This window comes from Maylandia zebra, linkage group LG7, assembly GCF_041146795.1.
Source record: "Maylandia zebra isolate NMK-2024a linkage group LG7, Mzebra_GT3a, whole genome shotgun sequence".
Classification (NCBI taxonomy): domain Eukaryota; kingdom Metazoa; phylum Chordata; class Actinopteri; order Cichliformes; family Cichlidae; genus Maylandia; species Maylandia zebra.
The window spans coordinates 20155088-20167638 of record NC_135173.1 but is presented as its reverse complement, the minus strand read 5'-3'; the positions used below and the strand labels follow the sequence as shown (position 1 = coordinate 20167638).

The following is a 12551-nucleotide window of genomic DNA, read 5'->3' as shown; positions in this document are numbered from 1 at the left end:
TTTCATGTTAGTTCTCTACAGTACATGTGCGTGGGTGTAAGCGTGAATATTTTCCTGTCACTGGAAGATAGCAACTGGCTCTGACTTCACTTGAAAATGATATTTTTCATTATTTATTGGTCGGGACCCCAGGGTCATATACTATATTAGATTAAAGTATGTTCAATCAGCAGATGTAGAGGACAATGTGTCTTGACCCTGCATTATGAAGTCTGGGCCCCGCGCCACAGAGAGTTTTGCAGGACTGCAAAATAAAATGAGGTATATGCTTTAGCATACGGTTTTCTCTATGATTTAGGTCCTAAAATCATTGCAAGTTGAGCTCCGCAGTGGAGTTTGTTCTAAGTTCAGGCCTTCTGCAAAGCAGTGTTATTCTAGAGCATCTAAATATATGAATTTAAGTGTTGTCCATCATAAGTAAATTAAGTCCTTGTAAATTATGCAAGCTCCGTTTGTCCTTACTAAATGTGTGTGCAAATGTATATGTGTGCTAACTGTAGGTTGCCATATTTCTTCTCTCAGGTTGTTTCTGTCTGCAAAGTATCTGTTTAGTCCTTTTGTGTCTGTTATACTGTACAGGTGTGTGCCTGCGCATATTTACAACCCACAGCTCTATGGTGTAAGTAAGGTGGTGTTGAATAATGCAGGGAACCTCAGACTCACCACTGAGCAGACGCAATGGGGCCTCTCAGCTCAAGACATACTGCTTTGTATTGTGCTGTGCTGTACACTTCTGTCTTCCCAGTACATTAGATTATATACAGTAATCAGCCGACTGTATGGCACGAAACACGCACAATGGTGTGGTTTTATCAAAGAACACATGAGCATGAACCGCACTGTAAATAAATATAACCCCCATATACAAACTGCAAGCAAAGCCAGACACGTCTTCACCCAAAGGTCCAAAATGCAGCGTTTGAACTGGCTGCAGTGTTTGCAATTGATCTCACATATGTCAAATCTAAAAGTCATCATGCAGGAGTATTTTTCTGTTTCCCCTTTTGTCTTTGTTGCAGAAGTAACAGATTTTCCCTCTTGGGTTTTTCCACATGGAGACTACCTGACATGCTGCTGAAACCATGATGGAGGGAGGAGGTTATAGGCCAGTGGGCCCTTCCAGCCCCTTTTCTCGATGCATGTTATATAGCAGGTGAGAAACATTAACGGAGGCAGCAGCAGCTGCAGACCTCTGCTCCACACATGTGGGCCAGGATATGAGCTAGCTTGAGCTCTCCCACTCTCAACTTTAGTGAGCAAGGTTATCGCTCAGAACCACAGGAAACAGTGCTGCCAAACTGGAAACAGCATAGCTCTGTTTAATATACGTTACTTTGAACACTGATCTTAATAGTATATAGGTTTGCCAGAACTTGATCTAAAATGATATTTGCTTATTTGTCATGTGACTGGCCACACCCACCCTAGCTTCTAAAAGCTATGTGATATTTGTGAATATAATAATGTTTCTGAGTGTTTTTGAGGTTAGCGTGTTTGCTATACAATGTTCATTATGAATATACCATTTAAGTTATTTACTGGTTGCATTTGAATATGGAAATGTCTTGGCTGCGCAATTTGCTTGAGACATGTGTGCCTTGTTGGGTCATTTGAATTACCCCCCTCAGCCCGGGCCATGAACCCGGAGACCCAGTTGTCACATTGTGTTTTGAGCGCACAGACTCTGGCCGTGGTGGTGAGGTGTCCCAGAGGAGAGTGGCATGTTTCTGTGAATCATAACCGCTGTTCTGTGTTCAGTGAGCCTTGTCAAAGCGGATTACCTGCATGAACGGGGACCTGAAAGGACTTTGTTTTTAAAGACTGTCCTTTGGGGTGAGGTAGTAGGTTGTATAGTTTTAGGGTCGTACCCTTCCTGTCAGATAACTATACAACTTACTGTCTTTCCTGAAGTGGCTGTAATGTCGTCAGATGCCTTTGGTGGAGTGCACGGATCCAGATCGACGCACTGCTTGCTAACGGCTCAGTAGCCCGAGTTTGATAGCAGAAAGTTATTAAGGACTGTAGCCGCTTTGTGGAAGTCGTTGATTGCCAATAAAGTACAACTGTGTTTTCATTGTAAGCGTTCATTCTTTTTGTGTAAAACACAACAACAGCAAAAATGTCCTCTTCATATCTCAGCAGACACTTTGCGCTGCATAATCGTTTCCAAAGGTTCCTCCTGTTTAGCCGCCAGTCTCTTTGTTCATTTTCTTTGCACTTGTAAAAATCTAAAAGAAATCATCACAATTTGGGGGGTTTTAGTAATTAAAACTCGACAAAAATCTCAGTGTTTGCTTTTCATGTAGGTATGGTTTTTGTCAAATTCTGTATATTCATTTACAGATTGTATATGTCATCATAACGCTTTTATCATTACCAAAGATTTTACCCAGCCTGTAGGGCCTTTACTGATGTTCGTACGGGGTGAGGTAGTAGGTTGTGTGGTTTCAGGGTAGTGATTTTGCCCAATCAGGAGATAACTATACAACCTACTGCCTTCCCTGAAGGGCAGCAATACTTCACCATTCACACACATCAGGAGGCATTTTGTTCATATCATTAAAAAAAACTCCATATTGACAAACTAAACCACATGAATCACCTGAGTCTAAGAAATTTTATACAAAGATGTCAAATCAGACGATAGCAGCGGAAGGAACCAGCAGGTAAAGTCTGTGCAGTAAGGAAAATGTCTTTGACTCAGATTTTTTTTTTTTTTTTTTTGCTTCAAAATTAATAATAAAAAATAAGGTGATTGATCATTGCTCCTTGGTGTTCTCTTCTTTGGTTTATTCTCTCATCGGATGTTTCAAACTTTTGAAGCTCCTTTGGTTTTCAAACTATCTTCCTGAGGTAAACTTTACATACAGTTTACATACAGTGCTGGTCTCTTATGAGAAAAGGCAGAACTTAAACGGCACTATGCAAAATCGTGGAACGCCATTGGTCTGTTCTGACCTCTTTATCTTTCGAGAAATATTGGAAACACAAGTGGCATCCTGGGATCAGCCGGGGACCTCGGTGTGTTCTAAAACTCCAGAGCACAAGATATGGAAAGAAGAACCTTGGCACTACAGGGGGCTGAAGCATATGGTAGTAGATGGTGTTCTCTTTCTGGCCAGCAGCACATATAAATACACAGACACACACACACAGATGGATAACAAGGTGAGTGCCAGCCGCTATCCCAACGTGGACATCAGACATAGCTCACTGTCTGAGACTGCAGCCCGGTATCTCATATCAAGGTCAGGCTTGAGGTTGTCACTCACAGCGAGAGTTCTTGCACACCCTTGGATTTTTTTAGCCAGTTGTCACATAACAAGTGACAGCTTTGCGCAAGAAGCAACTATTTCTCATTTTTGACATAATCCAGTCCCTACAGGCACTAAAACTCCAGCGTGTTGCACTGCCACCTGTATATCATTTCCTATGTCAGAGTTTCACACATATCAGACATTAGCAGCCATGCTGAGCTTCTTGTGCAGCCACCAGATGTCTCTGACACAAAGAGGGGAATGGCTTGACAGCACATCACTGGAGTAACACTGCTCAGAGCTGTAACATTGTAGCGTGGGAAGAAGTCTACCACAGCACTGCATTCTGTGTGTCTAGACCAGTGTTGGGTGTATTTGTATGTGGGCTGCACCCACTGGGTAGCTGTACCCCTGCCAGCCAACAGGCTGAATTGATTTGGTCCTCGGCCATGGTGATGGAGCAAAAGGGAGCTGAATACTAAGCCTGCTGAGACAATGACTCTGTGTGCATCCTGTCTCTTGGGTTGCATCTCTAAAGGCCATGCACCATCCTTCATCTCCTCCTGCTTTGCCACTTCACCCAAAACACTACAAAAAGCTCTGACATCCGCTTTGGGATACCCCCCACCCCCACCCATGTCAATGCAATAAGGAACTAATGAAATGCTTGCAAGGCTCAGGCTGACACATATGAGTCAGAATTCAATAATATACTGTTGCTTTTTCCAAAGTTGCCAGGAATTTGAAAAGAAGAATACTTGCAGCAGCGCTTTTATAAGAGCTTGCATGATGTCATTCCTGTATAAATGGAATGGTGTTATTGATTGAGTGTAAGTGGATAGGATTGAAAGCTCTGTGTGGGCAGGTCCTGCAAATAAACCACTGAGCAGTTTACATTTGCTGAAATGAAGCAAAGCTAAGCGTGGTTTCAAAATAGCTTCCGCCACCACATTAAATATGCGATGATAAAATGAGTTTGAAGTATAGAACCAAGGAAATGAAATTATTTTGTTTGCGTATTTATATTTTCTGCACACAGAGTCATTTCTAATTAATCACATTTAACACTGATCCCTCCAGTCACTAGACCTCTCTCACTCTTTAAAGACATGGCAAAGGCGCCACCTAGTGGACGCTCTACACTTTTCTTTGTGCCATATTTGCTGAATATTTTATTTCTATATGAACCATTTTGGCCACATTGAATTATTTGACCGTTTGCAAATTCATATTCTTTCCATATATTGATGAGTGAATCGAGTAATTATTGCAGTAACACCAGTTAGGCCTCCAATAAGTTGACCACAAAGGGGTGATTGTGACTGGATGACTGGATGCAGGCAGCCTGGGAAAGCGGCTGTTGAGTTCTCGTGAGTGGGCAGACAACAGTGATGCACCTACATCATAAATACAAGAAATGAATGCTGCGGGCGTCAGTGTTCTGTCAGTGTGAATGTTTGTGCTAAGGAAAACAAAGACAGACATTGTTGTTGCTGATAGTGGAGATTACTTTTTGGGCAGTTTAGCCTGATGTGATCTTTGGCACCATAGTACAAAACTGGTTGATTAAAATAAAATGTGTTTTCTACAAAGTATTTGTTAAAGTCTGCAGTTTTTCTAGAAGATGCTTAAAAAACATGTCATGTCCTTGCAAGTTCTTCAGCTGCTGTTTCTTACCAGCAGGTGGCAGTAGAGGTCGTGTAAAACTACCATAAGGACTCGAAAAAACATCCCCAGCCTGCTGTCGAAAGTCCCATCCAGGGCCTAAAACTTAACTTGTGTAACTGTTGATATCGAGGCCAACAATTCTAGCATCAACTAGCACGTTTTCTTTCAGTCGTTTCACCTCCAACATTGGGTCACATGTCATAGAATCATACTGTCATACTGTTAACACACCAACACAATGTAGTTGTAATTACGGACTCATTTTTGATCATGTTCTTCCTGATTTCCAGTTGGGGAAGAAAACACAGTATTAAGCAGACAAATCCATGATGTTCACTGTGGAGCGCTGAGTCTTCGAAAGAGCTGTAATTCTAAGGATGGGTTCTCTTTCGTAACCACAAAGTACTTCATCACACAGTTGCTTGTTCAGAGTTTGTTTTATTACAGCTAGGTTCACTTCATGGACAGACATGTTGTAAGCAGCTGTCATTAAATTATCTAGATGTGGAAAGTCTCCCCTTAATTAGGAAACCAGCTGTGATCCAGACAGAGAGTCTTGACCGGAGCCCATTACTGTGGACTCTGTCTGCTCTACTGAGCTGTGTTGCAACGAGCCGTATCTTCTCGGTCTAATGTTTCTCAATGTCCTCCTCACACAGTGAAGTCGCCAGCAGTTGTGGAGAAGCCTGGTAAACTGGAGCTGGTATCAATGTGGATGTCCATAGGAGCAAAAAGTCATTCCCATGTAATAACTTGACTTTTTTTTCTTAAAAGCTTAAAAGTTTCTTAAAAGCTTCTCGTGATTAAAGATTAAAATATACTTACCATATTTGGCTTTTCTGAAGCCTTAACTGTTCCCAGAAGTGAGTAACCTGGGAATAACTGGACTAACAATGCACAGTGCTCTTAATAATTTGGGCTGTTAGGTAAGGTAAGCCAAGCCTGAGTCACTAAAACGGCACCACAGTTATACTGATACACAGGAGACTGAGAGTGGAGGGTATGATTTAGCTGTGGGTGCTAAAAAAAAAAGAAAAAAGATATATCAAGGGTCGTGGAAGACGGCAATGGGGTGACAAGAATAAGACACAGACGCACACATAGGTAAAACAAACGTTATAGTGTTTACAGGTGTAGCAGTTCATGGGATAGGTTAGGTCAAGGCTGACACACCCACTGAAACTATGTCATAAATTAAATCGCTGTGTTAAACAAAAGATCCAACAAGATTTTGGTCAGTTATCAAAAAATGACTGATTAAAATGTTGAACATGCTCCAAGCAAACAGATAATGTAGTGAGTGAGCCTTCGGGTTATGTTGTTTTTTAGGCATTTATTATTGAGACCAAGCATGAACATATACAGTAGCTGTTGCTACAAATTAAGAACCAGTATAATACCATATTACACAACAGAAGCCATGAGCTGTTTTTTTAATGGATATGTTTGTTTGTGTTGTTTTCTGAGCACTGAGTAGTTTTGCGTTTGATAATTGCAATATTCTTTGGTATCTTCATGCAACTTCACTGGTTATAAAGAATTGAATAGGTCTACTGAAAACCTAGATGAAAACAGATTATGCACGAGCTTGTTCACACATATACACAAACATGCAAATGTGGCCTTGTTAGAGATCTGGTGTTTCAAACATAGGGCTCAGGGGTCAGAATCAGCCTGGTGAAGACCTTTTTTGTCATTTTTTTTTTTCTAATATTAACGTATTTTAGGGATTGAATGTGTAGTTAAACTCCTTTAAGCTGACAGAAAGGAGCACACTTAAGCTTAAAGTGGGCTCCTCGATATAAAATACATTAACAACCCTGTTATAGATTAGGACTGTAGAATAAATGCCTGATTACCATCAGCTAGCAACTTACAGTCTTAAAAATGAACGGGGTTAGATTATTTTGTTGAATAATATGAACACCAGCCATCACTGAACTTATGCTGTACATGCTGAGTGTGCATGGAGGTTGTGAAAGTCCACTGTAGTCCCAAGACACATGCAGAGCAGCCAGCGCCTGGTTCCAGACCTCGAGTCCAGAGAGTGACGCCCACGTTGCAAAGACGTGTAATGGCAAGCTGGGACAGGGAATGGGGGTGAAGAAACAGTAGAGCAGAGAGATGCAACTGACAGCCAGGGTCACACACTCAGCATCTGGCATGAGCTGGGAAAACAGAGCAGCTACAGTAATGGGCAGTTTATTGCAACAGTTTAGCTGGAAATCCTGATTACTTGGCCTGAGGTCAGTGTGAAAGACTAGGATTTCTCCAGCTGCTTTTCTCGTCCTAAAATGTGCACAATTAGCACAACCTTGAAAAGCTAAATATCCCACAAAAAAGATACAATGCTGCCAAGCCATCTGGAAATGCAAAGATATTGTCCTTTTTCTCACAAATAGGGGGATCATGTAAGATTTCCACTCCTGTCATTTTCATGCGGGACTGGGAAACATTTAGTTTCTCCAAGCTGAAAGTTTCCCTGTGCTCAACTATGAGTTTAATGTAAGAGCATACAAGCATGAGTTTCTTACTTGACTATTTTTATCATGATCCAGAATGCAATTTTAATAACTGTGATGAGGAAAGTTGAAGTCCAAGCACATATACACTGCTCAAAAAAACTTAAAGAAAACAGATCTGGACCAGGGCATCATTGAGGTCTTGGACATTCTGAGGTGCAACCTGGTGGTGTCAGATGGAGCCAAACACAATGTCCCAGATATCTTCTGTTGGATTTAGGTAAGGCGAGCGTGGAGACCAGTCAATAGTATCAATTCCTACATCCTCCAGTAACTGACACGCACACAAAAACAACACTTCTTTGGTGGTAGTAATAATCACTAATGTCAGTACCATGTAAATTCAAACCATCTTCTTCAGCTAGGCTAACAGCTAGTCCTAGCTAGGCTAAATTTAGCTTTACTTAAAGTACATAAACACAACTGGAACAAAATTCTTTACTATTTATATCTGTCTGTAATTGGAAATAATTTAATTATTATCATATTAACTATTATGAACTAATGTATTGTTATACAGCCTACATAGAGTTGTTGTTTGGTACTTTTACAGACAATTAGTTATTCATCAAAAATGTTAGGTAAAGTTACAGATTTTACAGTTCTGGTCCGTATTTCTTAGAGCCCCTCACATAACTCACATGACAGAAACCAGGAAACACCTCGTTATTCTTCGTCAATAAAGACACACACAAAGACAATTCGATTAAATTACCAGTTTCCACTGAGTGAGCCCAGATGCAGGAGAGAAAAGTGGAAGACAACAACATGTTGCATACACTAAAAGTAAGTTTGACTGAAAAATATTATTCAGAAGAAGTTTAAGTCAGCAGGAGCGAGAATAACCAGGACTGACTGTACTTTCAGTTTTCAGCTTCACTCAGAAACTCGATGGCTTCAAGATCAGATGAGGATCTTCACTGTCCGGTGTGTCAGAGCATCTTCACAGATCCTGTTCTTCTGTCACGTAGCCAGAGATTCTGTAGAGGCTGTCTGAAGAGCTGGTGGAGAGCAGACCCAACAAACAAGTGTCCAATTTGTATGAGAAGATCTTCGAGGGAAGATCCAGCTCGTAATCTGGCTTTAAAGAACCTGTGTGAGGACAGGGCAGTGAGGACAGGGCCCACTAGAGGACGTCGGGCCCTTGGGCCACTCTCATCAAGTCCGTTTTTGATTTTTTGGTCAGAGACATTCACGCACACAAAATTTTAGTGGCCTCCACCTGTAAAACCATTCCTGATTTGTGTATTGTCTCATTGTTCACCCTGTAGGGCATCTATTGTTAACTTCATGAACACCAAAGGAGCAGAAACTGATCAACAACCCTCTCAACTGACCAGATCAACACCCCATCGGTTCAACTAACTTCTTTCTTTTTTTTTCCTTCTTTTTTTTTTGAGAACTGTCAAATAAAAAAACTTTTTTTTCTCGCTCTCTCTCTCTTTCTTGTCGTCAGGATTTTTTTCAGGTTTTTTTCTGGTCTGTAATACTAATTTTCTACCGCACGAGGATAAAGTTCATCCATACCTTTTTAAAAAATTGAGCCTCCTCACTGTCATGTAAGGTGACCACATGTCCTTCTTTATGTGGGACTGCACAGCATTTGTAATCATTCCCCCACTTTCCCACATCTTGACACAATATCCCTATATTCTAAGTACTGTGCACTCACAGTAAACAAGCTGTCCTAACTTGACCATCTTAGGTACGTAGTAGTTTGTCATTCTATGGCAATGAGTTTGCATACATTTGTTTACTGGCAACATATTAGATTTTAAGGTGAAGGAGAGTAAGGTACTGTTCATTTTATTATTTGTAAGTAAAAGACATGACACCCCCGCTACTGTAGGTATTTGTTTGTCAGTTTGAGAATCAGATTAAAATCGACTCAGATGAAGTTTATTGTGATAAAGTGCTTACATTGGGCAAATCTAGGTCACATAGCTCTGAGCAGCCTTGGCTGAATGCTCATATTTTACCATTTACTGAATTTCAACCAACATGAAACTGATATTTTTTAGGATAAATTTAGAAGTCATGTTGCATTTTTGTTTCATGGTTGTGATTGGGCTTTTCTCTATATTCTTGCATCTGTGTTTTTTATGCATCACTACAATTTTCATATTGACCATTATCACTCGCTTTTTACTGAGTGCTTTGCAGCGAGGTGTACGATTCAAGGGGGCATCCCAGCTTCGCCGAACTGAATTAAACACTGAACTGAAGGCCAAGGTGGAAGGAACCTTGGATGACCACATGGGCGGTGGGGCAGGGGGGGGGTGAGGACAGTACCGGGGGGGGGGGGGGGGGGCAAATTTTGTCATTCCATGTTCATTCAGTTCAGTTTGGAATTGGTGGGGACGGATGATTCAACCACCGAACTCTGCCCTGTTTCTTATTTTTTTCCTTTTTGTCTTTGCTTCTTGATTAAAAGAAAGGAGAAATATACTTGTCTACATATGCTATTCTACGTGCTTTTTTAAAATTACAATTCATAGTTTTATATGTGAATTATATAATGTTAAATTACTATTAAACAAATGACTGACTAAGTATTTTAGACTTTAGTTTACTTCAGCCATATTCCATATAAAAAGTGAGACATGTCAATTCAGATTCTTTGTCATAAGAATCTGAATCAATTACATCAGCAGCCTAACAATTGTCATGATAATAAATACTAGTTAATTTATAGCACCAAATCATCAGTCAGTCACCTGTGACCTCGCCTCTTCACCTCTGTCCGAGCTACAACATGGCAGAGCTGCCTCTGTCACCTGATAAATAACAGTGAGTCATTCCAAATACATGCAGTCACACATGTGCTTCAAATACAGTCATGAACCACCAGGTCATCATCCAATTTCACCTGTGATCTTGTATCACCATTACTCTCTGAGCTTTGTGTTGGTTCTTCTGTCACCTGACAAATAGGACATACATGACAATAAGAATAAAATGTGGAGCTGCTTCAGTGTTTCTGTCAATTTGTGCAGATCTTGACTCATCAGTAATGTTTGCAGGGTGAGTGCATTTTTAAAACAATTTGTGCAAACTGCACTACAAGGTGGAATATTTGCAAAATCATGACTATTCATGACTATGACCTATGAATATGTCAGTGCCATTAGGATGAAATTTCTGTGTCACCACCATTTAACATTAGACATATAATTCTAACAGCCTCTGTAAACTAATATCCTGGCTGCTCGAGGCTGCCGTTTTCTCTGACAGTTTCAATCAAAATTAGAAATGCTACTCTGAGACTGAGAGAACTAATACTGCTGCCTGTTGTGCAGTTAGTTTCCAAAACACGTTATTCGTGGTTACATACAATTTTAGACTGATGTGGGCCAAAGCCTAGCATAGCCTGTAACGTTATTATGACGGACACATTTTATGAGTGAACTTGATTTTAAGTGACTTACAGGTTTCTTTGAAAAACACTTTCTTATATCCAGGTTCTTCCTTTTTGCTGCAATCCTCCTCTCCTCCTTGAAGGTCCTCGCAGCGCAGGCTTGCCGCTGCTAAAACTAAACAGGCACAGCCAATCACATTGGCCATATTTGTCACATGACGTAGGACTCCAGTGGAGAACGTAATTTCTGCACCGCTGGGTGAATGAGACGTTGACAGATCGTTTTTTTCTTACTATCGGGTTTGTTTTTCTTTACTCGAAGAGGTCAAATTATTGGTGGGGACAATTCAATAATCGCTGGATATTGGTGGGGACATGTCCCTTCTGTCCATGCCAAATCTACGCCCTTGAGTTCAACACAACTGTATTATCATTGTTATCGTTATTATTGTGTTATTTGATTTGATTTATTTGTTTTTACCACTGTTTATCTGTAAATTCCTCCCTTTGCAACGTGTCGCTGTTTGCAGTTGCTACAATTTTTCTTGACAGAACTTTCCAGAAATGTAATTATTATTTAATATTATTTAATAAAAAATAAAAATAAAATAAAAACTCAAAGACTAACAGTGTATATTCAATAATCCCCATTTAAAATAGCCAGGTTAACTTTAAAAATGTATATATTTTTATATTTATTTATTATTTATTCTTATTAATTAATTTATTTGTGTGTACTTTTTTATAATCCTTTGCTGCTTAGGTTATTTGATAACATTCGCCAACAACGCATTTTTGTGCACTTGAACACAATAAAGGAATAAAGGAATCCAGTGAAGGAGAAGAAGTTTCTCTGTGAGCTGCAGTGCGCAGGGTCACTTTTAGAAGGAGAGGCTTTTCCGGTCGGTCTCGCTCTCCCTCTGTCCAGGCTCAGGGGGCGTCCTTCTCAGGGGAAACTGTTGCGCTGTTTCCATTCGCTGAAACCATAGGTGTGTCGGGGTGTGCGCTTTCTCTCTGCCAGCTGTCAGTCATGAGGTCACTTCCTGCGGGCGTGAGCACCATGGCTCTGCTTTGTATGGACGTGCTGGGGGATTTTTGACAGCGGCAGGACTGCGAGGGGAGCCAGCGAGGACGCGGTCGGTGTCTGGGGGACGTTTTCGCTCCTTCATTGCTCCTTTTCTCGCTGTTGCATTGAACGCTTCCCAGCCCACCGAGATATTTCCGAAGATATGGCGCCGACGTTTTGCGCTATCTGCTGTCAGGTATATACATATATATGTATGTCTTCATGTGGCCTTTTATTTATAAGTCCTCTTTGCAGCAGCTGACATTGACTGTGAGGGAATGCTGTGTAGCGCAAACTGCAGACTAGTGCGTGTCTCCCACTTTGACACTCTGCCCAACTGTTATATGCACATTATTAGTTTGCAGTCACAGGGAGGTGGGGGGGTTACTAATTTCCTCCAGGATTATTGTTATTGTATGGAGGGGAGGAGGGGGAGGTAAGCTGTGGGTTTTTTTTTAGCCTGCACGCCTGCGCAGGGAGAACAGCTCTTGCTCATCAATAGGCATCATCTCCCTGTGATGTAAGCTATTCATTTAGTTCAACACAACGGCCTGTTTATTGTCCTGTTTGCACGGCCCATTTCTAAGATAGCGGTTGAAGAAGCAGAGATTGCTCCGGCTGTCAGAGCAGTCCTTTATAAAGGCCTCTGGTCAGGTCTGGTCATCACTGCATGTGATGCA

At 41.0% G+C, this 12551-nt stretch overlaps 1 protein-coding gene across 3 annotated transcripts in view; it reads left to right on the top strand.

The window, feature by feature from the left end:
* pparab (peroxisome proliferator-activated receptor alpha b) overlaps nucleotides 1–12551 on the top strand; it is a 94026-nt gene that overhangs the window by 39911 nt on the left and 41564 nt on the right. Inside the window, exon 1 of one of the 3 annotated variants that reach the window (XM_004563822.6) lies at nucleotides 11807–12067. The exons of the other annotated variants lie outside the window; for them this stretch is intronic. The gene's annotated coding sequence lies outside the window, so the exon portion shown is untranslated. Of the gene's footprint in view, nucleotides 1–11806; nucleotides 12068–12551 lie in introns of those variants that run through there. 3 annotated transcript variants of the gene reach the window in all.